The sequence below is a fragment of the Gorilla gorilla genome, chromosome 5, assembly GCF_029281585.2.
Source record: "Gorilla gorilla gorilla isolate KB3781 chromosome 5, NHGRI_mGorGor1-v2.1_pri, whole genome shotgun sequence".
Classification (NCBI taxonomy): domain Eukaryota; kingdom Metazoa; phylum Chordata; class Mammalia; order Primates; family Hominidae; genus Gorilla; species Gorilla gorilla.
In genome coordinates this window covers 53,142,964-53,166,508 of record NC_073229.2, presented here as the reverse complement: position 1 = coordinate 53,166,508, position 23,545 = coordinate 53,142,964, and the positions used below count along the sequence as shown (strand labels likewise).

Genomic DNA, 23,545 nt, shown 5'->3' with positions numbered 1-23,545 from the left:
GGGTGGAGGCTGGGAGGAGGAGAGGAGCAGAAAAAATAACTATTGGGTACTAGTCTTAGTACCTGGGTGATGAAATAATCTGTATAATAAACCCCTGTGACACAAGTTCACCCATATAACAAACCTGCATCTGTACCCTGAACCTAAAATAAAACAACACCACAAAACTCTTAGCTGTTTTCTGATGGGGTTTTTTTTTGTTGTTGTTATTGTTTTTTGAGACAGTCTCACTCTGTCGCCTAGGCTGGAGTGCAGTGGCGCAATCATGGCTCACTGCAGCCTTTATCTCCCGTGCTCAAGCGATCCTCCCACCTCAGCCACCCAAGTAGCTGGGACCACAGGCGTGCACTACCACACCAGCTAATTTCTGTATTTTTTTTTAGGGATAAGGTTTTGCTATGTTGCCCCGGCTAGTTTTGGACTCCTGGGCTCAAGCAATCTGCCCACCTTGGCCTACCAAGGTATTGGAATTACAGGCATGAGCCACTGTGCCTGGCTTAAAAATAATTTAAATTATAATAAAATAAGAAGGCAAAACTTAATAATGTGGAAGATGAGAGGGAGTGATCAACATTCAATCAGCTCAAGTCCCTTTACTTCTCAAAAGATGTCTCAAGATGCCGATGTATGATTTCCAAATCATTACAGTAGAGTGGGAAAACCTGGAAAAGGTCACGTAAACCTCTAGCTTTGTGACTGAGGAAGCCTCACAGACAGGAGCAGACCACAGAGACACAACTAAATGAATGTGGGATCCTGGACCAGATCCCCGAAGCAGAAAGGGGGCAGTGGCAGAAAAACTGGTAAGGTCTGAACAACACACTGACTTTGGTTAATAGTATTGTACCAGTGTTCCTTTATGTAAGATTTAATGTGAGCTGGGTGAAGGATATGTGGGGACTCTGTAAAATCTCTGCAACTTACTCTGTAACACAAAACTTTTTTCAAAATAGAGTTAGAACGAAAAAACCTTTAAAAATTTTGGTTTTCTGGCTTCTCTTGAAAATTGGGCAGACCTGGCCCTTGGGCACCTGCATGCCTCTGGCACCCACCCCCAGAGCCAAGCAATGGCTGCCCACTCGCATGGTCTCCACTAGTGGCAGTTTCTCCCCTGCAGGCTCTTTACTCATTTACACTGCATTGTAGGGACTTGATAGTTTGTTTAATGTATATCAGTTCCTCAAGGATCAGTCCCTGACCGCTCGCCCCTGGGTGTTAAACTTGAGAAGCACCAGACCCAGAGCACAGGAAATGTTCACAGGTGCTGTCCTGCTCACCCCGTGGCTTTCTCCAAGTGGCAGCTGGGGCAGTCACTCCTACTTCTCCCCAGCTCCATTCTCCTTCCTTCTGAGTCTCAGTCTTCTCTGGATCAGCAATCTGTGCCTACCTAAACACTCAATTTCCCCAAGCTCTCTTGCAGCTACAGTGTTCATTGGCATAATTCTGACCAGCAATATGTGAACAGAAATCTACCAGGAGGAGCTTCCGAAAAAGCTATTATTTCCTAATAGAGAGACAAACTTCTGCCCTTCCCGTCTTCCTGCCTGGAACAGGAATACTATGCCTAGAGGTGTAGCAGCTGCCTTCGGAGCAGCAGAAGACAGGGTAGGAGGGTGGGTGAAAAGTCCGAAAGCACCTGGCCACTGCGGCCTCCCAAAGCTGCTGGACCCACCCTGCAATGCCGGCCTCCAGACTGCTTGTTAGGTGAAAAAATCAAACTTGTTTTACCGGCACTGATTGCCGGATTTCTGTTGCATGCAACTGAACACAATCCTAATTTAAAATAGGAGACATAAAGACACTTAGCTCAAGAGTAGAGTGGGGTTCTGGGGTGGAAGTTGGCCACAATACTGGAAAAAGGACCCTGGCAATTACCAACAGCAGTGTGTGACTGTAGTGGCATTAGTCAGCTTTTTTTTTTTTTATTGTGTGAAAGACAATTATTCTTTTATTTTTATAATATATTCAGACTCTGCGTGGAGAGGAAACTAATTTTAGCTGAAATCTTTTTTTCAAAGTTTATTTTATTTATTTATTTATTTTATTATTATTATACTTTAAGTTTTAGGGTACATGTGCACAATGTGCAGGTTAGTTACCTATGTATACATGTGCGATGCTGGTGTGCTGCACCCATTAACTCGTCATTTAGCATTAGGTGCCATTATCCAAATAACAAGTACCAGAAACACTGATTCTTTATGCTCCACCAGATTGAAAGCCTGGAGATGGAGGAGGTAGGGGAGGGTGAGAAGGGGCCACGGGAGGCCTCAGAAGGGATGAGTCCCAAGAGAAGGAGCAGCACGGGTGACAAGGGTCAGATGGTGGGACCCCCGAGAGCCACAGCGCAGTGGCGGCGGAGCCCAGGGTGAGTGGGATGAGGCAATGAGAACACACTCTGTTTTTGGACCCATGTGGCATGGGTGTCAGTGGACACGGGGCAATGTACACCAGGCTGTGGTGATGAGAGCCAGGAAGAGAAGGACATGAAGATGTGGGGTCCCCGCTTAGCAGGCAGTAACAGAGGACGAAAAGCTACAATACTGCCTGGTATATATACTTGACAACACAGCATCTGAGCCTCTGGTGACCCTGGGGAAGACCTGATGGAGCTCCCTGTCAGGACCAAATCCTGGAGGGAGGGGAGGGAGCTGACTGAGCTCCCACTATGCGTCACGCTCCCACTCTAGCCTCGCCAGCCCCCATTAAGGCCTTATAGGCCCCCCTTGCAGATGACAAAAGTGACAGGCCTGAGGATCCCAACAGGGCATCTCAGAACATGCTAGAGGACGAAGCAGAAAATGGCAGAGCTTCGGACACAGCGGGACTCAAGCCGGGCCAGGCCCTGACAGCTGTGTGCGCTGGGCCGTGTTACTCAGCAGAGCCTCAGCTCCCACTCCCACATATGAGCTGGTAGTGGGTTTTTTTTCACCAGAACCGGTAAAACTGTTCTCAGTTTCGGGAGGTGTAAGTGGTTGCCTCTTAGACTCAGATGCAGTTCTGGACTCTGGCTAGAGTTTTGAATTTGGGACCAGGGTCTCTAGTTCCCACGCTGACATCTCTCCCTAGCCTGGAATTGTCTCTTCTGACTGTGGCCTCTCAAGGACACCAGTGAAGAGGAAGGGGAGCTGTAGCCTGGCTGTTCTAAAACCTACCCACGTCCCTTGGGCTGCTCCTATTTAGATTGAACTGCTGTGCTGCAGCCCATCCCTGCATTTTGCCAGAAGCCTGCCATTTTCATATGGCCTCATTGCTCCATCTACAGCTGAGGTCTGTCATCTACCCTGAGCCAAGGTTGCTCCCTGTTCTCAGCTTGCCCAGCCAGGAGCAACCTTGACCCCTAGGCTCTCTCCCCTGACCCACTGGACCTAGGCCCACTGTCTAGATTTTCTCAGGTAGCTGCCACCCCACCCACCACAATTCCTGCAATGAACCCTATTCTCCTCTTCCTTTCTTAAGCCCTGGCACTAAAGATAGCACAGGCTGGGCCGGGCATGGCTCATGCCTGTAATCCCAGCACTTTGAGAGGCCGAGGCAGGCAGATCACATGAGGCTAGGAGTTCGAGACCAGCCTGGGCAACATGGCATAACCCCGTCTCTACTAAAAATACAAAAATCAGATAGGTGCGGTGGTGCACATTTGTAATCCCAGCTACTCGGAGGCTGAGGCACGAGAATCACTCGAACCCAGAGGGGAGAGGTTTCAGTGAGCTAAGATCGCACTGCTGCACTCCAGCCTGAGGACAGATTGAGACCCTGTCTCAAAAACAAAAAAAAGTCCAGGTGCGGTGGTTCATGCCTGTAATCCCAGCACTTTGGGAGGCCAAGGTGGGTGGATCACTTGAGGTCAGGTGTTCGAGACCAGCCTGGCCAACATGGTGAAACCCCATCTCTACTAAAAATACAAAAATTAGCCAGGCATGGTGGCGCACGCCTGTAATCCCAGCTACGTGGGTGGCTGAGGCACAAGAATCGCTTGAACCTGGGAGACAGAGGTTGCAGTGGGCCGAGATCGCACCACTGCACTCCAGCCTGGGTGACAGAGGAGACTCTGTCTCAAAACAACAACAACAACCACAATACAGCCAGGCACTAAGTTTAATTTGTACGCCGGCAAAAAACCCTGGCTTTTTTTTTTTTTGGTCTGGCTCCCAGTGTTGGCTATCTCCCCTCTCCACGCCCCAGCACTATGCCAGAGCCAGAAGCCCTCTGATCATGTCACAGCTTTGCCCCACTTAACAGGCTGGAGCTTCAGACCCCCAGACAACACAAGGGCCCTGAGCCAGAATGAGGGGGCACGAATGCAGCAATGTAGCCCCTCACCAAAAAGTAGTCCCTAGCAAAATAATTTCTTGCATGAGGCATGGGGGAAGGGCAAGGGGGCTCACGCCTATAATCCCAGCACTTTGGGAGGCTGAGGCAGGCAGATCACCTGAGGTCAGGAGTTCAAGACTAGCCTGGCCAACATGGCGAAACCCCTGGTTATCCGGGTGTGGTGGCACGCACCTGTAATCCCAGCTACTTGGGAGGCTGAGGCAAGAGAATCACTTGAACTAGGGAGACAGAGGTTGCAGTGAGCCAAAATCACACCACTGCACTCTAGCCTGGCAACAGAGCAAGACTCCATCTCAAAAAATAAAAATAAAAGGATTTCTTGCAAAACAAACCCCTGGACTATTCCAATTCTGACATATATGTATGTGTGTACACACACACACACACACACAAGCCTGCAGTGCACATGCAGCCCCCATGCTCCCATTCCAATACCCACTGTCTGGCCCCACGAAGAAACTCAGCCCTTCGGAGAGCTTAGGTGCAGGGAGGGGCATGACTCCATCCACTGCCCATTGGCAGGTGAATTTCATGGGCAGTGGTAGTTAGAAGCTTAACCCAAATGACCCAGAGCTCTAGAGAGACCTGGTCTGGGGCCAGAGCAACTAAGCCACCTGGGGCCCAGTCCTTCCCACCAAGTCCAGTTGTCTCCCTTCCCCGTCTCTGCTAGGAGTAGGGAGGGGCTCACTTTCAGGGCAGCCCTCTGTGCTCCTGGTCAGCTGGGCAACCCCCAAGTGCCTCGTACTCCTCGTGGTGACTCAGGCGTTTCCCTGATGCCCACTGGCAGGCTGTACGGTGTGGGAACACTTCTGCCCTACCCAGGGGATGAGTGGGGACAGTCAGTGTGCCAGGGGCCTCCATGGGCTCCATCTGCCACATGGTACAGCCTGATGGACCTTCTTACTGTACCAGAGCCTAAGCTGGATCACCACCTCCATCACAATAATACTAGCTTCCCTTCTCCAAGGACTTATTACACACCATGCTCTGTGTATGTTGGCAAATGTAATCCTCACAACAACCCTAAGAGGCAGGTACTATTATCATCTCCATTTAACTGACATGGAAATTATGGCACAGAGAGGCAAAGTAATTGGCTCAAGGTCACACAGTAACTAGAGAAGCAGGATTTGAGTCAAGGCAGGTTGGCTCAGGTCTTAGCCACTCTACTGTGTGCCTCATATATGGTGCTGGGTAAGACTGGACCAGGAGCTGGCATGTCCTCGCCCAGCTGGGGCTCCTTAGTCTCAGTCTGGAGCCATCACCTCTGAATCCTCTGTCTGGCTGCCAGTCCCCAGCTGTTTCTGTCAAGAACACCTTGGTCAAAGCCCTTCTGGACATTACTGCCAGAAAATGACTCCTGTGTGCTGAAGACAGCCACAGGCTCTGGTCCCTGCCTCCCTCTCCAGGCCTATCCTCCTGCTCTGCCTGCCTATGTGCCTCATGATCCCACATCACTCCCTGAGCATGGAGGCTTGAACTGGCACCTGCCTTGAATGCCATCCCCTCCACTAGCTAAAACCTTCTCTCCTTCGCGACCTGTCTGCACCTCCTCTTCCGGGAAGCTCTCCTGGACTAGCTCCATTCTGTTCCTTCTCACCACAACCCTGACCCAGGCCCTCCAGATCTGCAATCACTACACCAAACTGCAATGTCTGCTAACTACTCTGGCCTCACCATGTTATCAGTTTCCCAGAGAATGCCCTGTATCTTACTGAGGTAGGTCCCAGCACCTGGCACGGTGCCTGGCATTTAGTGGGTCCTCAACATACGTTTGCTGGATGAATAAATATACTAAAAACATGAGCCTTAGCCACATTATTCAGAGTTGTAGCACTTGCTACTGTATCAGTTTTCATATATTACTGCCATCGAGATGCAATACTCCAAAGAAGTGAATTCCACCAGCTTCAGTCAGGCCTGGGTTCACACCCTGGCTCATCCCTCCCATCCTATGACTTGGGGAAGACATTAAAACTGGAATACTACCACTAACCTGAGAGGCTGCTGTGTGGAATAAATAACGATGCAGTAACTGCTTAACAGTGCCAGGTAGATAGTAAGGGTCCTACAAATAAGGACCACAGTGGCTGCTGCTATTATTATCACCTATGGCTTGTGTTAAGGGATTGTACGGTGATATTCCAGTCCTAGAAATGTGCTAGCCTGCTGAAACCCAAGGGACCTCCACAGACAGAACTTCCCAGTTCCCTGCCTCACCATCAATTGTGGGGAGAGAACTGGCAGGGAGCCCCCTACTCTGGGCACATGCTTCTTTTTTCAGGGAGAAGGGCCTAAACCTTCCTCCCCTTCTCGCCCCACATGCAGGTGACCCAGCTGCTGTCATCTCCTTCCTCCCATACTGCAACGGAATAAGGGGCAGCCTCTGGATACAAGACAGAGGTTGCCCCGTCTCCATGGCAGGTGCTTTTGGGATCAGAAGTGAGGGATGTCATGGGAGAATGGGTCTGGCTGATTCTCTCCCAACCTTTCTTACCAATCATTAATCCAAGTGCTGACCTAGTGACCTGGTTTTCTAGGCCAGCAATTCTGCCGTGTTCTCTGCTTACTATTTGCCAATCCAGGTCACCCCACCCTCTTAAGGACACAGGAGAAGCCCGGGTGGCCTTCTAGCTGGCCAGAGTCAGCCCAGAGAGTCACCTGAGGCCAATCCCCAGGAGTGGCCTGGGGCTGGTTTTGTTCAGAGAGTGCTGGAACCAGAGAAAAGACAGCCAGGAGGCCACCCACGCATTCCACAATTCTTCCCATTGCCCCACGAGGCAGCCCCCTAGGAACAGCCTCCAGGGCTGGAGAATGTACTGGAGAAGAGACCAGAGACAGGAAGGTACTCTTCACCAGGGATAGGAAAGCTGCCACAGAAGGGGGCCTTGGGTGTGCCCACCCACCCACCTGCAGTAGGGAGAAAGGGGCACCCAGATCCCTGCATCACCTCTCCACTGGGAGCACTAACGTGCTGACCACCTCTGACCGCAGCCACTGAAGACTGCGAAAAATCTGTGGTTTTCACAAAGAGAAGCTCAGCAATGTCAAAGCACATACACATGCATAAAAACAAAACTGAAAAGACATGGCCACAAATGTTAAGGGTACTTTTCTCTGAGGGGTGGAGCTGTAGGTGATTTCGATTTTCTTAATTATATTTTCCTATGTTATCCAATTTCTTCACAGTGAGCGTGGGATACCTTTATAATCCAGGGTTGGTCGGGGGAAGGGGGAGACATTTTTAAAACCAAATAAAACGCTGAGAGATGCCAACGAGGTAAAGGAAAGGCCTGCTCAGGTCCCAGAAGAGACCCAGATCTCTCCTACGGAAGCCTGAATGGGCCTGAGACCCCTCACACTACATGGAGAGGGCTTCCAGGGTAGGGTGGTTCTGCCGGCCAGCAGAGAGACTCACCAGGGACCGAGCCAGAGCCCTTCTCAGCTAAGACCACAGGGGCTATGGTTGTGGACACTGTCCCTGCCCCTCTGCCCTTCTAGTCCCTGCCAGCTGGTTTCATTCACTTGTTCAACAAATATTTGTCAAGTACCTACCACCATGTGCCAGGCTACATTAGCCAGCAATGACCAGGGCTATGAAGGACAAATGCCAAGCAAGGTGCGGCACTCAGAGCACATGAGTCAGGTGCGGGTGGCCAGGAGACGCTTTCCTGAGGATCTTACGTAGCCTCTGGCCCAGGCAAGCTGAGTGGGATTCCAGGGTGATGGGAACAGTGATGTGAAAAGGCCCAAGGAATGAGGACCTGGGCTGTCTGTGGGTAGAGAGAAGGGCTGTGGCTAGAGGTCACTCAGTGTCTTGAAGGGTAAGGTGAGGATGTGGGTATTTATTCTGGGAGGAGCAGAGAGCCAAGGGGGTTATGAAGAGGATGGGGAGGAACAGAGCTGCATTTTTACAAAGACTTTTCAGGCTGCTGTGGAGAACAGACTGAAGATGATAACAGACTGAAGATGATTTCAGCCAGGCTCGGAGGAGCAATAGTTACAGCAAACCCGGCAAGGGAGTCGGCGGGAGGGGAAGGCCACCTGGAGCCCTGCAAGGTCTGGGAAGCAGCTGCCTGTTGTGTTCCCGGGAAGACTCAGGCTGAGGAGTTGAGGGATGGGGCCCTGACTCAGAGCTGAGTACCTCTCTGGCTGCCCCACCTGTGTCCTCACTGAGTGAAATGTCAGAATTAGATCATCTCCAAGGCCTGTTCCTGCTCTGCCCTCCCAGGCTCCAGCCTCCCAGAGGTCCTGGTCTCAGTGATTCCCGACTATGACACACACATACAAACACAGGTATCTGGGGAGCAGACGTGGCACTTGGCACTGCTTGGCATGAGGCCAATCGATACTAACAGCCACATTCCCAGGCTTGACAACTACACCCAAGCCCCTCACACATCTGACACAGAGCTCTCGTGACCAGGATGCCAACCATAGGTCAACAGCCCTGCTTTAGGGGCTCTGTGGTTACAATGTGGACACCACCACTTATACCTTTTTCTTTTCTTTTCTTTTCTTTTTTTTAGACAAGATCTCCCTGTCACCCAGGCTAGAGTGCAGTGGCACAATCACAGCTCACTGCAGCCTCGATTTCCTGGGATCAGGTGATTCTCCCACTTCAGCCTCCTGAGTAGCTGGGACCACAGGTGTGCACCACCACGCCTGGCAAATTTTTGTATTTTTTGTAGAGACGGGGTTTTGCCATGTTGCCCAGGCTGGTCTCGAACTCCTGGGCTCAGGTTATCCGCCCGCCTCAGCCTCCCAAAGTGCTGAGATTACAGGCGTGAGCCACCATGCCCAGCTACCTATTTCTTTTCAAACAATTAAGACTAGGACAGCCCTTTAAGGGCACCTGGCTAGCTCAGTTGGTAGAGCATGAGACTCTTAAGTTCCTGAAGTGCTTTCAGGTACATCACACATCACTTACTTGACCCAGTGAAATGAGTGAAGGCAGGGCTATTTCATTTATTACTACACCCCCTACTCTGAGGGAAGCTCTGACTGGCTCTTGCTCGCCTGTGAATGCTCTAGGTGAGGGGACGAAGGCTGGTGGTAAGGAGAAGAAGGGCAGCCACTGAGTGGGTGGCCAGCAGGCCCCATGAGAGGCAATGAAACTCTGACTGGCCCAGGAGAAATGGGACGTGCAATTGCAGTGGGGAGGCAGGAATAGGGATCTGCAGGGCAGAGAGACTTCTCAACCTTCCCAGGGAGAGAGGAGACACGGAAAAATCCCACAGTTAAGCTGTGATTGGTCAGTCTGTCCAGGAGAACCCAGGGATCTCAAGTTCAAGTCTCACCTAAAAGCGCTCATGTTCTTTGACCCTATACTTCCCCTTATAGGAAAACACTGAGCTGTTCACCGCAATGTTATTTATAATAACAAAAAATCAGAAATGGCCCAATGCCCGATAATAGAGGAATGGTTAAATATATTAGGGCACACCCAGACAACTGAGTATTACCTAGTCATTAAACTCATGTTTTCATAGAATATTTAATAACTTAAGTGAAAAATACAATACGAATTTACATAAAGATCATGATTCTCAAGAAAATGACTAGAAAAAGAATAGAAGAAAGTTCCCCTGTATGAAGAGGGTGGTAGGTGATTTTTTTTTTTTTTTTTTTTTTTTTTTTGAGACAGAGTCTTGCTCTGTCACTAGGCTGGGGTGCAGGTGTGACCTCAGTTCACTGAACCACCTCCTAGGCTCAAGTGATCCTCCTACTTCAGCCTCCAGAGTAGCTGGGACTACAGATTCATGCCACCACACCCAACTAATTTTTGTATTTTTAGTAGAGATGGGTTTTCACCATGTTGGCCAGGCTGGTCTTGAACTGAACTCCTCCTGGATCACAAGCGATTCTCCCGCCTTGGCATCTCAAAAGTGTTGGAATTACAGGCATGAGCCACTGCACCCAGCCTTTGTTTTTTTGTTTTTTTTTTTTTTGAGACAGAGTCTCACTTTGTCGTCCAGGCTGGAGTATAGTGGCACGATCTCAGCTCAGTGCAAACTCTGCCTCCTGGGTTCAAGTGATTCTCCTGTCTCAGCCTCCGGAGTAGCTGGGATTACAGGTGCCTGCCACCACACTCAGCTAATTTTTGTATTTTTAGTAGAGATGGAGTTTCACCACGTTGGCCAGGCTAGTCTTGAACCCACCTCAAGTTATCCGCCTACCTCGGCCTCCCAAAGTGCTGGGATTACAGGCATGAGCCACCACGCCCGGCCTTTTTTTTGGGGGACAGGGTCTCACTGTTGCCCAGGCTGGAGTGCAATGGCTCAATCTCAGCTCACTGCAACTTCTGCCTCCTGGATTCAAGCAATTCTCCCACCTCAGACTCCCATAGCTGGGACTACAGACATGCGTCACCACGCCCGGCTAATTTTTATATTTTTTGGTAGAGTCAGGGTTTCACCATGTGGGCCAGGCTGATCTTGAACTCATAACCTCATGTGATCCACCCACCTTGGCCTCCCAAAGTGCTGGGATTACAGACATAAGCCACCGCGCCCGGCCAATGTCACTGTACTTTGAAACTTTCGGTAACACTTATGATCTTTATTTTACTTGACCCACGATAGCACGTGATAGTGATATGACTGCTCGATCCCTCCTCCTCTACGCCTTCTCTTCATTTGGCTTCCTCCCAGGTTTTCCTCTGATATCACTGGCTGCTCCGTATCAATCTACTTTGTTGGTCTCAGTCAGCAATTTTCTTCCTAATCTCTAAAGGTCTCTTTCATTCTCCATCTACGCTCCGTCTCTTTCTGATCTTATGCCAGCTTGTGCCTTCCAATGCCTTCAGTATGCTGATGATTCCCCAATTTATTTCTCCAGGCCAGCTTCTCTGACACCTCCACACGGATGTCCAATGGCAGCACAAGCGTAACACATCCAAAACCGAGCCCTTTACCTTCCCCCCATGGTCTCTCTCATCTCAGTAAATGAAAACTCCAACCTTCAAGTTAGAGTCAAGGAATCTTGCTGGCTTTGCCTTTAATAAATATACAGAATCTAATTACTTTTCACCACCTCTACTGCTATGACCCTGGTCCCAGCCAACACCACCTCTTGCCTGGATTACTTAACGGCCTCCTAACTGGCTTTCTGGCTTCTGCCTCCCACCTCACCACCCACTCTCTGTACAGCAGTCAAAGTGATCCTTCTAAAATACAATTCAGATTCTGTCCCTCCTGTGATCAAATCCTTCCTGGAGCTTCCTACCTCAGAGAAAAAGCCCATCTTAATACCTGCCAGCAAGTCCTTCTGGAACTGGTACCCCTGCCTGCTCCACTCCTTCTGGTATATTAAGTACCAGGCACACGGCCTCCTGCTGGTCTCGACACAGCAGGCATATCCTGCCTTCAGTGGGCCTTTGTGGCGGCTTTTCTCTCTAGCTAAAGTTCTTCCCCCTCCCCAGTTACCCATCTCCACAGCTCACTGCCTCACCTTCTTCAGGTCCTTTCTCAAATGTGGCCATCTCAGTGAGGTCTTCCCTGGCTTCCCTATTTCAAATCTGCGTAGTCCACCCTCAGGTACTTCCATCTCCCTTCCCTGCTTCAACTTTCTCCATCCGTCTTATGGCTATCTGGCAGAGTGTATATATATTTCCTTATTTGTTTAGTGCTTGTCTCTTCCCAAAGAATATAAGCCCCATGAGGCAGAGATTTTTGTCTGTTGTTAGATTCACATAATCCTCAAGTATCAGAGGAGTAACTGGCTTAACTGGAAAAAGATGTCTGTTCACCATGCACCTTGAAGCAGTCCTGTAGAGATCATTGCTCCACGGGCTTCAGTTTTCCAGGGGTATCTGACCCTGCTTTCCAGACCACTCCAGACCATTCCAGACCCTTCAAAGGAGGAGCTCATCAAGATGAGCATAAATTGGTAGAAATGTGGTGGAGAGCGAATCTAGAAGCCTGAGGGGCCTAGCAGTGTCTGGCTAGTTCTTTTGCTAATCTGCCAAGTGATGTTGGGGTTGGTGGTTCTGTGGTGGTGGTGGTTGCGGGAGGGGGGGCTTCATTTTTCCCATGGGGAGGCAGCACTGGTGCTTCTTCCTCCCTTAAACTATACAATCCTCTTGCTGAGCAGATCCCAAGGCTACTATTACTCAGTGGAGGGAGGCCTCCCTGACTCAGAGTCCTAGGTCAGACCCAGAGTGGGGGTGGGGAGGTGCTGACAAATCCTCAGGTGCCTTTAAAACGTTTATATTTTCAAGGCGAAAGATAAGACCAGTCAGTACCTGCACCTACTCACAGGACAGGCTGTGCACGAGGGAAGAGTGAAGGGCAGCTGAGTCCTGAGGAGGAAATTGCCTCTGGAGGCCTCAGGGAAGGTTCAAGGTCAAGGAGAGCTGGGTCTTCAAGATAATCTGAAAAGTACACTATGCTAATTATAGAAAATACTGCTGGGCACAGCAGCTGGGCAGGGAGGTTGAGATGGGAGGATTGCTTGAGCCCAGGAGTTCCAGACCACCCTGGGAAACACAGAAAGACCCTGTCTCATTTTTTTCTTTACTGAGACAGAGTCTCACTCTGTTGCCCAGGTTGGAGTGCAGTGGTGCAATCTCGGCTCACTGCAACCTCTGCCTCCTGGGTTCAAGCAATTCTCCTGCCTCAGTCTCCTGAGTAGCTGGGACTACAGGCGCATGCTACCACGCCCAGCTAATTTTTTGTATTTTTAGTAAAGACGGGATTTCACCACGTTAACCAGGATGGTCTCTGTCTCCTGACCTCATGATCTGCCTGCCTCGGCCTCCCAAAGTGCTGGGATTATAGGCATGAGCCACCATGCCTGGCCCTTTTTTTTTTTTTTAATAAAAACAATTTAAAGAAGAAGAAATAGGGCTAGGCGCGGTGGCTCATGCCTGTAATCCCAGCACTTTGGGAGGCCGAGGTGGGCGGATCATGAGGTCAGGAGATCGAGACCATCCTGGCTAACACGGTGACACCCTGTCTCTACTAAAAATACAAAAAATTGGCCAGGCGTGGTGGCGGGCGCCTATAGTCCCAGCTACTCGGGAGGCTGAGGCAGGAGAATGGCGTGAACCTGGGAGGTGGAGCTTGCAGTAAGCCAAGATCATGCCACTGCACTCCAGCCTGGGCGACAGAGCGAGACTCTGTCTAAAAATAAAAAAGAAGAAGAAGAAGAAGAAATACAATACTTAAGAGTTTCAAAGAAGAAAATAAAGACTGAGGGGTAAGGTGTTCTAGGTAGGGGAAATGTAGGATCCTAGACCCAGGAAAGGAAGATGGAGAAAGAAAGAAGGAGACAGGGAGGCAGGGAATGGAAAAGGCTGGGTAAGCAGGTCATACCAAATGCATGCAGAAGACCTTCCACAACTCTTCTTCCATGGAGCCTACCCAGCTTCCGTGTGAATCAAACAGCGCACGGCACCTCTGTGTGCCAGGCATTATTCTAAGCTGCTTTCATGGAGTAACTCCCTTAGGTTTTACAAGTGGACTATAAGGCAGGTACCCATTATCCCCATTTACAGATGAGAAAATTGGAACATGGAAGAGTGAGGTAACTTCCAAGACTCTGGGAGCCAGGAGCCAGTAAGCCATCAGAGCAGGAGCTCTTAACCACTCTACTGTACTGCCTCTCGCTACTATTCCTGAACTCTAATGCTAAAAAGGTGTTCTGTATCCTGACCAATTAGACTCTCCCTTCAACTAACTGCCATTCCTGGTCCTGTCCTGCCTGGCCCTGGTCACCAAGTCTTGGCCTGCACGTTTTCCTCCCCAAACCCATCTTCTCTAGGTGAAACCTCTGTCACTGTAGCATTTGTCATTTGACAGGTTCCCAAACCCTCTTCCTTAGTTCATCTTGTCCTCTTGATGTGTGGCTCCTAACACTCCCAGGAAGTAAGATGAAGTTAAAGTGTTGAAATGACATGTCCCCCTGCTTACAGTCCACTATGACTCCCAGGCAGACCAGTCGTCACTGCCTGAACATCAAGTCAGGCCTTCCTGTGCTTACGGAAATAGAAGGGACCCCCTTTACATCCACCCCTTCCAAAGTTTATCCTGTTGCTCCTGACCTGTCATTAGAGCTCTTTGAGAGTTTTCTAAGCCCGATTCTGTTCTCTAAAGCACAAACAATCCCTTGTCTCATATCGTCTGTAAACCTGAAGAGCGTGTCTTCTACCTCTTCTCCTAAGTCAATCAGGGGCTTTCCTCAAGCAGTCATCTGTCTATTAACCTTCGGATAAGGCAGTTCAACGCATCTGAAATCCAATGCCTGGCACCCCCTTCTCTGTCCCAAGGTGCGAAGACAGCGAGTGGGCTACAGTGGAGAGAGCATTAGTGCTGAGTTATATGACAGGTATACCCCCAGCTCTGTCTTTACTATGCTGTGTACCTCTGGGCAACCTGCTACCCTCTCTGTGGCTCAGGCTTTCTATCTGTGAGATGGGACTAATGACCATGTACCTTCTTTAATGGCAGTGGCAATGCTGAGATGAGGGAGCAAATGTAAAAGACATTTGTATTATACACACCAAAATGTTACCTCTTAGGGGTCATTTCTACTTTTTTTATTGCTTATCTGATTTTTTTTTTTTTTTTGGTGGGGGATGCGGGGAGACAGGGTCTCACTCTGTCATGCAGGTTGGAGTACAGTGGCGTGATCTCGGCTCACTGGAACCTCCACCTCCTGGGTTCAAGTGATTCTCCCACCTCAGCCTCCCCGGTAACTGAGATTACAGGTACGCACCACCACACCCAGCTAATTTTTGTATTTTTAGTAGAGATGGGGTTTCACCATGTTGGCCAGGCTGGTCTCGAACTCCTGACCTCAGGTGATCTGCCTGCCTTGGCCTCCCAAAGTGCTGAGATTACAGGCATGAGTCATCATGCCCGGCTGCTTATCTGATTTTTCTACATTTTCTAAAATGAACATGTGCTGTGGCTAGTAAGCAAGTTTTTTAAAAAAAGGTTTTACAAGCAGATATAAATGATTGTAGAAAATAAGATGAAGCAGAAAAAGCTGAAGAAGACTAACTTAAGATCCATGTCATGGAATTCTCTGCAGATGCCCAAGAGCAGCAGGTGGCACAGACATGGTGCCATGGCAGGATGGCCGTGACATACAGCCGAAGAAAACAGGAAGTGGCCGAGCTGCGCATCCGCGACACACTCATTTTGTTTAAGACACTGATGCAGAGCTACACACACTTGCCCCACAACCTAAACTACTGGGAGGGGAAACCAGTCTAAGAACAGGAGGGAAGGGAGAATGAGGGGGACTGGTGGGGAGATAAATACCTTTATTCATGTTTGTAGTTTAAATTGTTTTTAAAATGAGCATCAACATCTTTTGTAATAAAGTGGAGTAGAAGAGTCAGGAGTCTTGTAAACGGATCTCACTCGAGTAAAGGCAGCCCAGGAGCTGCAGGCACATACTGACACCAGTAAAGAAGCAAAGCTCTCCTGCTGCTCAATCTCACAGAAATGTTTAGTCTTGTTCTCAGTCCTCCTGTCCCTTTCCAAGTGCATGCCTAGCTGGTTGCTTTCTAAGGTCCCATATAAGCACCCACTTAACAAATATTTGAGAAGCATGAAGTCCCCAAGAGAGGAAAGGAAGAACCAGAGTGAAAGGACAGATAAAACAAGAGGTTTCAAATCTCAGGGAGCCCAGAAAGACTTCTTAAGCATCAAAGCACCCTAGAGATTCAGAAAATTGGCCCATGCTATCACCTCCCAATTCTCACATAATTCTGACAGCAGCTTCTGGATTTTATATTATACCTGCATGACAGCCCGCTTCTCAGTAAGAACATGGGTCAAAAACTGCAATCTCACTCCTCAGGACTCAGAGCCAGGAGGAGGGGTATGCGGGATAAGACAGGGAAATGCCAGAACCGGAGTGACTTACTGATGACACTTGGGGAATACATTCAGAGAGCGCAAGGTCTCACACGCCAGGTCATGTTAGGCTTCTAACCAGTCTGGGTCTCAGCCCACCTAGCAGGAGAGAGAAGGGACTCTCTTGAAAGAGTCAGGTAAAGCACTGCCACTGTTCACTGAGCAAGCATTACAAGCAGTGATGACCGGGAGTCTGTCTATAAACCCTGTTTCCTTCTGGGGCTCTCCCTCCCAAGGTGCCCAATCCCTCCGCTCCTGCCCACTTGGCTGCCAGAGCCCTGGGGGTCTCTCCATGATGCAGGGTCAAAGGTGGCCATGAGCCAGGGGAATAAGAACTCCCCAGAGCTCCCCACAGGGCCCATACAGCACAGCCTATGCCTCACCAAGCCACTGGCCCTGGCCCTGGCCCTGGCCCTGAATTTGGCCCCGGCCCTGGCCCTGAATTTGGCCCCCTTCGTGGAGGCCTATGAGGATGAATAGTGTGAAGAGAGGTAACAGGAACCTCAGAGGGCTGATCCTCAGGGTCTCTCAGTTCTATAGCAACAGGACAACATGACCTTGACAAGGAGCACCATTTCCTGCTTCAGCCGGAGCCAGTTTTTCCCAAAACAACTGCTCTGGGGAAGGACACCAGGGTAACATGAGGAGCAGACACTGGGTCTTTCTACTTACCAAGTGCTCAGGTGCTACTGGCCCTGGGGATGGCTGCTAATTGGAAGATGACAGGTTGGTGGGCTGCTGGTGGGTCACCAGAGCAGAAGGTCACTAAGAGCCATTCTAGAGTGCTCCAGAGTCGCTGTCACAGCCCTCCTTTCTCGCTGCCTCCTCAAGAACCTCCACCCAAATCCTGGGGCGTCCCAAGCACGTAGGCGGTGTCTCCCCACCCACAATGACCTGCTTGGCAAGGCTTGGCACATCTTTCCCCCATTAATGCTTCCTGTCTCCCTCTCTCCCCCGAGGAACCCAGGCAGGCTGAGGCAATACCTTCCTTCATCCATCTGAACTGGCCTTGGAATTCCTGGGCCAATCTGGGGATCCCAGGCATCAACCCTAAAGCGGGCCAGTGCCAGGTATGTGCAGCCTGTACTTCCCAGTCTGGGCAGGCGGAGGCTGGAACGGTGCCAGCAGCTCACCTCTGCAACACAGCATGGAAGCATTTATTTCAAGGGTGGCTGGGGAGCGTCCAACAGCCCGCCTCCCAGCTTGCAGGACAGCCTGCCACATGCAGGGGAGGAACCAGTTTGCTTTGGGCAAACTGCTTCACTTCTCTGAGCCACCCTTGAAATAAATACTTCCGTGCCGCGTTACAGAGGAGAGCTGCTGGTGCGGTTCCAGCGTCTGCCTGCCCAGACCGGGAAGTACAGGCTGCATATACCTGGTGCTGGCACTGGCCCATGTTAGGGTTGGTGCCAGGGTTCCCCAAATTGGCCCAGGAATTCCAAGGGCAGTCCAGATGGATGAAGGAAGGCACCTCTCTCTTCCCTCTCACCTGTCAGGGCCTATAAGGCTTGGTGCTCTTCTGCTGGGTTCCGAGCACTACATCCGAGTGGTCAGTGCCACAATCATAACAACCAGCCGCCTCACAAAGGAGGCAGCTTGGCATAAGGACAAGGGCAGGGCTTTGTCCCCAGACAAAAATGGGTTTGAATCCTAGCTCTGTCACTCACTGACAGCTGAGTAGCTTTGGGCAAACTGCTTCACTTCTCTGAGTGTCTATTTCCTTATATGTACAGTCTCACATAGCTCAGAAATGACTTGGCTATGGTCACAGGGAGAGATGGCTGTAGAGCTTGGTCCCAGGTCCTGACATACCGGCTTCCAGAGCTTGTCTGACTATACTAGGATGTTTCTTAACTGCAGCTACACGTGACAGAGAAAACAGTCGTCTCTTTTCCTAAATGGCTGTCAGCAATTCCCAAAGTCAGGGAAAAGTTCCTTTTGAAGTTCACTGCCTTAATACAAAAGTAGCCTTCACAGATGCCAACTTAACTAGGTGAATCAAGTTAGCATCACTTTTACTAGGGCCAACTGGCACCACTGTGCCTCCCGATGTAAGCAACAGGAAGCACACCTCATCTATGTGGGTTCCCACCAACAACGTAAACCCGAATCTAATCACAAGGAAACAATCCAACAGATATGGAATGTGGACAACCTATGACACGTCAAGCAAATGAGCCAAACTGTTAGCAACTGGTGAATCTTGGTGAAGGAAATACAGAAATTCATTGTTTTATTCTTTTAACTTTTCTCTAGTTTTAACCTTTAAGAGTAACTTTTAAATATTAAATATGTGTAGTATTACTCTTAAATCATTAAGTGATTTTTATTTGGTATTCATTTTGTGTTAATGCTCTCTTCCGCATTTTATATTATCAGATGTCTATATCAGATAGAGATCATTTTTACATGCTAATGAAATATATACAATCATATATCACAATATATTTGTCCATAATAACAATAAACTATGCATTTATTTTATTTTTATTATTTTAATTTTTTAGATGGGGTCTCACTCTGTCACCAAGACTGTCACCACCCGGAGTGGTGCTATCATAGCTCACTGCAGCCACAAACTCCTGGGCTCCAGCGATCCTCCTGCCTCAGCCTCCTAAGTAACTGGGACTACAGGCACATGCCACCATGCTGGCTAATTTTTTTGATTTTTAATAGAGACAAAATCTTTCTCTGTTAACAGGCTGGTCTCAAACTCCTGAGCTCAAGCCATCCTCCTGCCTTGGCCTCTCAAAGTGCTGGGATTACAGGTGTGAGCCACTGTACCCAACCAAACCACCAAACCACGCATTTAATGTTATATATTTTTTTCTCTTTTTCTTTTCTTTCTTTCTTTTTTTTTTTTTTACAGAAACACCTCTGAAATTTTATCACAGAAAAAATAATTCCATTTATTATTATGACCACTCCTTATTTAAAAACTCATAAAGTGTTAGGAAAGATATAGAAAAACTTATGATTTTGGGAATTACAGGGAATTTCTATTACTTGTTCCTCAATCCTGAAAGTTAATAACTGTTGGGAATTTGGAAGTACCAGCATCTTGATGGCCAGCCTTCGTTATGACCCCTGCTCCCACATGGCAACATTCCACCTAGTAGCTCCAGCCAGAGAGCCCCACTCAAATAAAATATCATTTATGGGACTGTTTCAGGCACCATGTACAAAAGCACTGACCTAGACCCCTATGGGGAGAGATGACAAAAGGAGTAAAACACAGCCTGCCCTTGAAGAGGTAAGTATACAAACTGTGTGATGGAGGCCACATAAGAGGTGGCCACTGTGGAGGAAGAAATATTCCAACTTGGGAGCAGCAGGTATGATTCTGGAGTAGGTGTAATGGCCCTTCTTCTAGCTGGGCCAGAAAACTAGAAAAGGCACTCCCAGGGAAGGCCAAGGTGAGTCAGGCAATGCAGCCGAGAACACAGGGCACATCTGGGAATGGCGAGCTGTCTGCTTTGGCTGGGGCACCCCACTCTCTGAAGGACAGATAAAGGGCCAGGACCTGGCTAGCCTTGAATTCCTAGTTACTAAGGTGTATAGACTTAATTTTGAGGCCCGGGGTTCTGCCCTCTGGTTCCAATGACTGTAAGAGTGGAGAGGGGCAAAGAAAGTCACCAGGGTCCTTCAGAAATGACACAGTGAGAGAGGGTGAGGGTCTGAAATCTCATCTCTCACCCTTTCAAAATGATACAGTTCCTGTATTTTCCCAGGCATAGCTCTTTGCACACTTTCTTGCTATTGCATTTTACTTCTTTATTTTGGGGAATATGCTATTTATTTGCCTGCTTGATTTATAATTGGGGTATAACATACTCATGGTTAGAGTATGCAATCTGCATTAATCTTAAATATAATAAGCCCCATGAATTCCTACATTTATATACCACCATAAAACCATCACCCAGGCCGGGCGCGGTGGCTCACGCCTATAATCCTAGCACTTTGGAAGGCCGAGGCGGGCGGATCACCTGGGATCAGGAGTTCGAGATCAGCCTGGCCAACATGGTGAAACCCCTGTCTCTACTAAAAACACAAAAATTAGCCAGGCATGGTGGCAGGCGCCTGTAGTCCCAGCTCCTCGAGAGGCTGAGGCAGGAGAATTGCCTGAAGCCAGGAGGTGGAGGTTGCAGTGAGCCGAGATAGTGCTATTGCAGTCCAGCCTGGGGCACAAGAGCAAGACTCCATCTCAAAAAAACAAAACAAACAAACAAAAAACAAACCAAAAAAACCCATCACCCAGGTCAAGACAGTAAACATTTCCAGCACCCTACAAGGTTCTTTGTGCCCCTGACCAGCTAATCCCCACAATAAGTAACTACTCCGCTTTTTTTGAGACAGGGTCTTGCTGTGTTGTCCAGGCCAAGCTGGAATGCAGTGGTGGCCTGATCACAGCTCACTGCAGCCTCAGCCTCCTAGGCTCAAGCTATCTTCCCACCTCAGCCTCCCAAAGTACTGGGATTACAGGTGTGAGTCACTGTGCCCGGCTGTAACCACTCTTCTGACCTCTACCACCATCAGCTAGTTTTGCCTGCTGTTGTGCGTCCAGTTTCTCCTGGTTGGAGTCAGAGCCCACAGAGGGCAGGCACTGAGAGGTTCCTGCTGCCTTGTGGCCCTCTACAGTGCTGGGCACGCAGCAGGCATTTAGATGTCTGCTAAGTCAATGATTAGACCAGGTGGTGGAAGCGTGTCCATGGACACCGACCCTCTGCCAAATGTTTGCACCTTCTGCCTATGCTGCTCTCCTGCCTGAAATGCCCTCCTCCCCTTTTCCTTTGTCTCATTCCTACCTTCCCCTCTTTTGTTTGAGACAGAGTCTCACTCTGTCACCCAGGCTGGAGTGCAGTGGCGCGATCTCGGCTCACCGCAACCTCCGCATCCCAGGTTCAAGTGATCGTCCCACCTCAGCCTCCTGAGTAGTTGGGATTACACGTGTGCGCCACCACGCCCGGCTACTTTTTGTAATTTTAACAGACATGGGGTTTTGCTATGTTGCCCAGCCTGGTCTCAAACTCCTGACCTCAAGTGATCTGCACACCTCAGCCTCCCAAAGTGCTGGGTACAGGTGTGAGCCACTACACCCGGCCTCCCCTCTTTTTGAAAAAAAGGTTTGGCTCAAGTTCCATCCCCTTCCCGGAAGCTCTCCCCTTCCCGCCCCCGCGGCATGTGCTGCCCACCAGGCTCCTCTGCAGATGCTGCCTCTCATGTTCTCTCTGAGTGGATATGTGTGCACATCTACAGCCTGCTCCTCATCCTGTCTCAGTCTCTCAAAGGAAAGATCCTGTTTTAGTCTGCATTAAACGAGCCCCAACTCCTCTCACTTCCTCCTTGTTTGCAGAGTATCCTAAGCTGCAAAAAATTTCTTCTGGTCTGTCTTCCTCACAGGGCTAGAAGGATCACGCTGGAAAACAGCTATGAAGAGGTTTTATAAGCCACAGTCCACCTAACATACATCATATGTACAACAAAAAAGCTTTAAAAAAAAAAAAAAAGAATGGCCAGGTGTGGTGGCTCGCACCTGTAATCTCAGCACTTTGGGAGGCCAAGGTGGGCAGATCATTTGAGGTCAGGAGTTTGAAACCAGCCTGGCCAACATGGTGAAACCCCATCTCTACCCAAAATACAAAAATGAGCCGGGCGTGGTGGTGGGTGCCTGTAATCCCAGCTACTTGGGAGGCTGAGGCAGGAGAATTGCTTGAGCCTGAGAGGTGGAGGTTGCAGTGAGCAGAGATCGTGCCATTCCACTCTAGCCTGGAAGACAGCACAAGACTCCATCTCAAAAAAAAAAAAAAGAATGCAGTGTATCTGTATATGCTGATATGGAAAGATTCCCAAGATATACTCAATCAAAAAAAAAAAAAAAACTAGGTGTCAGAGCAATTTAGTGTGCTCCCCACTGCCATGGTTAAGAGCAGGATGAGGATAAAAACACACGCACATGAGAGCGTGCATGGAAAAACCGTGGAAGGAACGATACCCAGGAAACCAATCACCTTCACCTTCACCCCTGGGGCTGGGGTGGGAGATCCTGAGTCCAGTCAGTCCCTTTCTGTCATACAACATTCTGATCTACGTGTTATTTTGTATTAATAAACATTTTAACATAAAAATAAACTAAAATGAGGGGCTGAACTTATACCACCACCACAGTGCTCCCCAGCTTCCTAGAGTTCATCCTGAGGGTAAACCATGGGCAGCTTGCTGAAACCTGGGCTCGGGCCCCAGAAGCCACGCAGATGCTGCATGGGGTCAGTCAGAAATTCAGCACAAGTCAAAGCAGAGAGAAGAAAACATCCTGTGAGCTCACCGACAGCAACCCCTGGGGGCCTGGTAAAGAGCAACAACTGATGCAACTCCACCTTTTGCTTGATAGCCAAAACCTGAGAGCTCAGAGCCTAGGGCCAAAGGGGGAATAACGGGCCCAGGGCCCTCTGTGGGCCAACACTGCCCACCCTGTTGTGTGACCCAAACTGATCCAGGACTGGATCAATTTCCAGTTTATAAATTTGTCAGGAGGTGGGGGAAAGCAGGTTTCCCCCACCTCCTGACAAATATATAAACCAAGGTTAGGAGATGCAATCTAAGGGAAAGGGCAGAAGGAACAAAGACCTCCAGGGTGCTGCTAGTCTTCACAGCACTAAGGGTCCCACACAGCAGAAGACAGGGCCTCCTGGGACCAGAAACCATCCTGTGCTGGAAATGGTAGGAGAAAGACTACAGCAACCTTTCTGCAAGGCTAGGTCTGTCTCTGTCTCTCACATCTATAGAGCAGCCCATTCTGAAGCTTTGCTCTTCACCTTGAGGAGTTCATCTTCAGGGTTATCAACAAACTCCCACTGCCAGGCCAACAGTGAGGTAGATTCTATCATCATTTTCCTATTTTATGTCTGGGTGGAGTCTTGGCAGGAGTCTTGACCTTGAAGTTAGTCTCCTTGAAGTTATTCCGTCATCTCCAATATTCCCCAAGATCCAAAAAGCCAAGTACCAAATGAACCAAGTATTTGTTTGTTTGTTTGTTTTTAAGATGGGGTCTCACTCTGTCACCCAGGTTGGAATGCAGTGGCATGACCACAGCTCACTGCAGCCTCGACCTCCTGGGCTCAAGCAATCCTTCCACCTCAGCCTCCCAAGTAGCTGGGACTACAGGTGTGTACTGCCACACCTGGCTCACTAAAAAAAAAAAAAAAAATTGTAGAGGTGGGGTCTCACTATGCATCGTGGTAAGAGAGCACGATGCAAAGAATGTAAAGGGCCTTGAAAACGACTAAGAACTACAAATACAAAGCATTAGAACCACCACCAGAGGAACACTGCTTTCTCCT

General features: G+C 49.2%; 1 protein-coding gene across 17 annotated transcripts in view; it reads right to left on the bottom strand.

Annotated features, from left to right (window-relative positions):
- The window catches only part of PPARD (peroxisome proliferator activated receptor delta), an 83,372-nt gene that overhangs the window by 18,515 nt on the left and 41,312 nt on the right, over positions 1 to 23,545 (bottom strand). The window contains exon 1 of one of the 17 annotated variants that reach the window (XM_055390260.2): positions 16,878 to 16,985. The exons of the other annotated variants lie outside the window; for them this stretch is intronic. The gene's annotated coding sequence lies outside the window, so the exon portion shown is untranslated. Of the gene's footprint in view, positions 1 to 16,877; positions 16,986 to 23,545 lie in introns of those variants that run through there. 17 annotated transcript variants of the gene reach the window in all.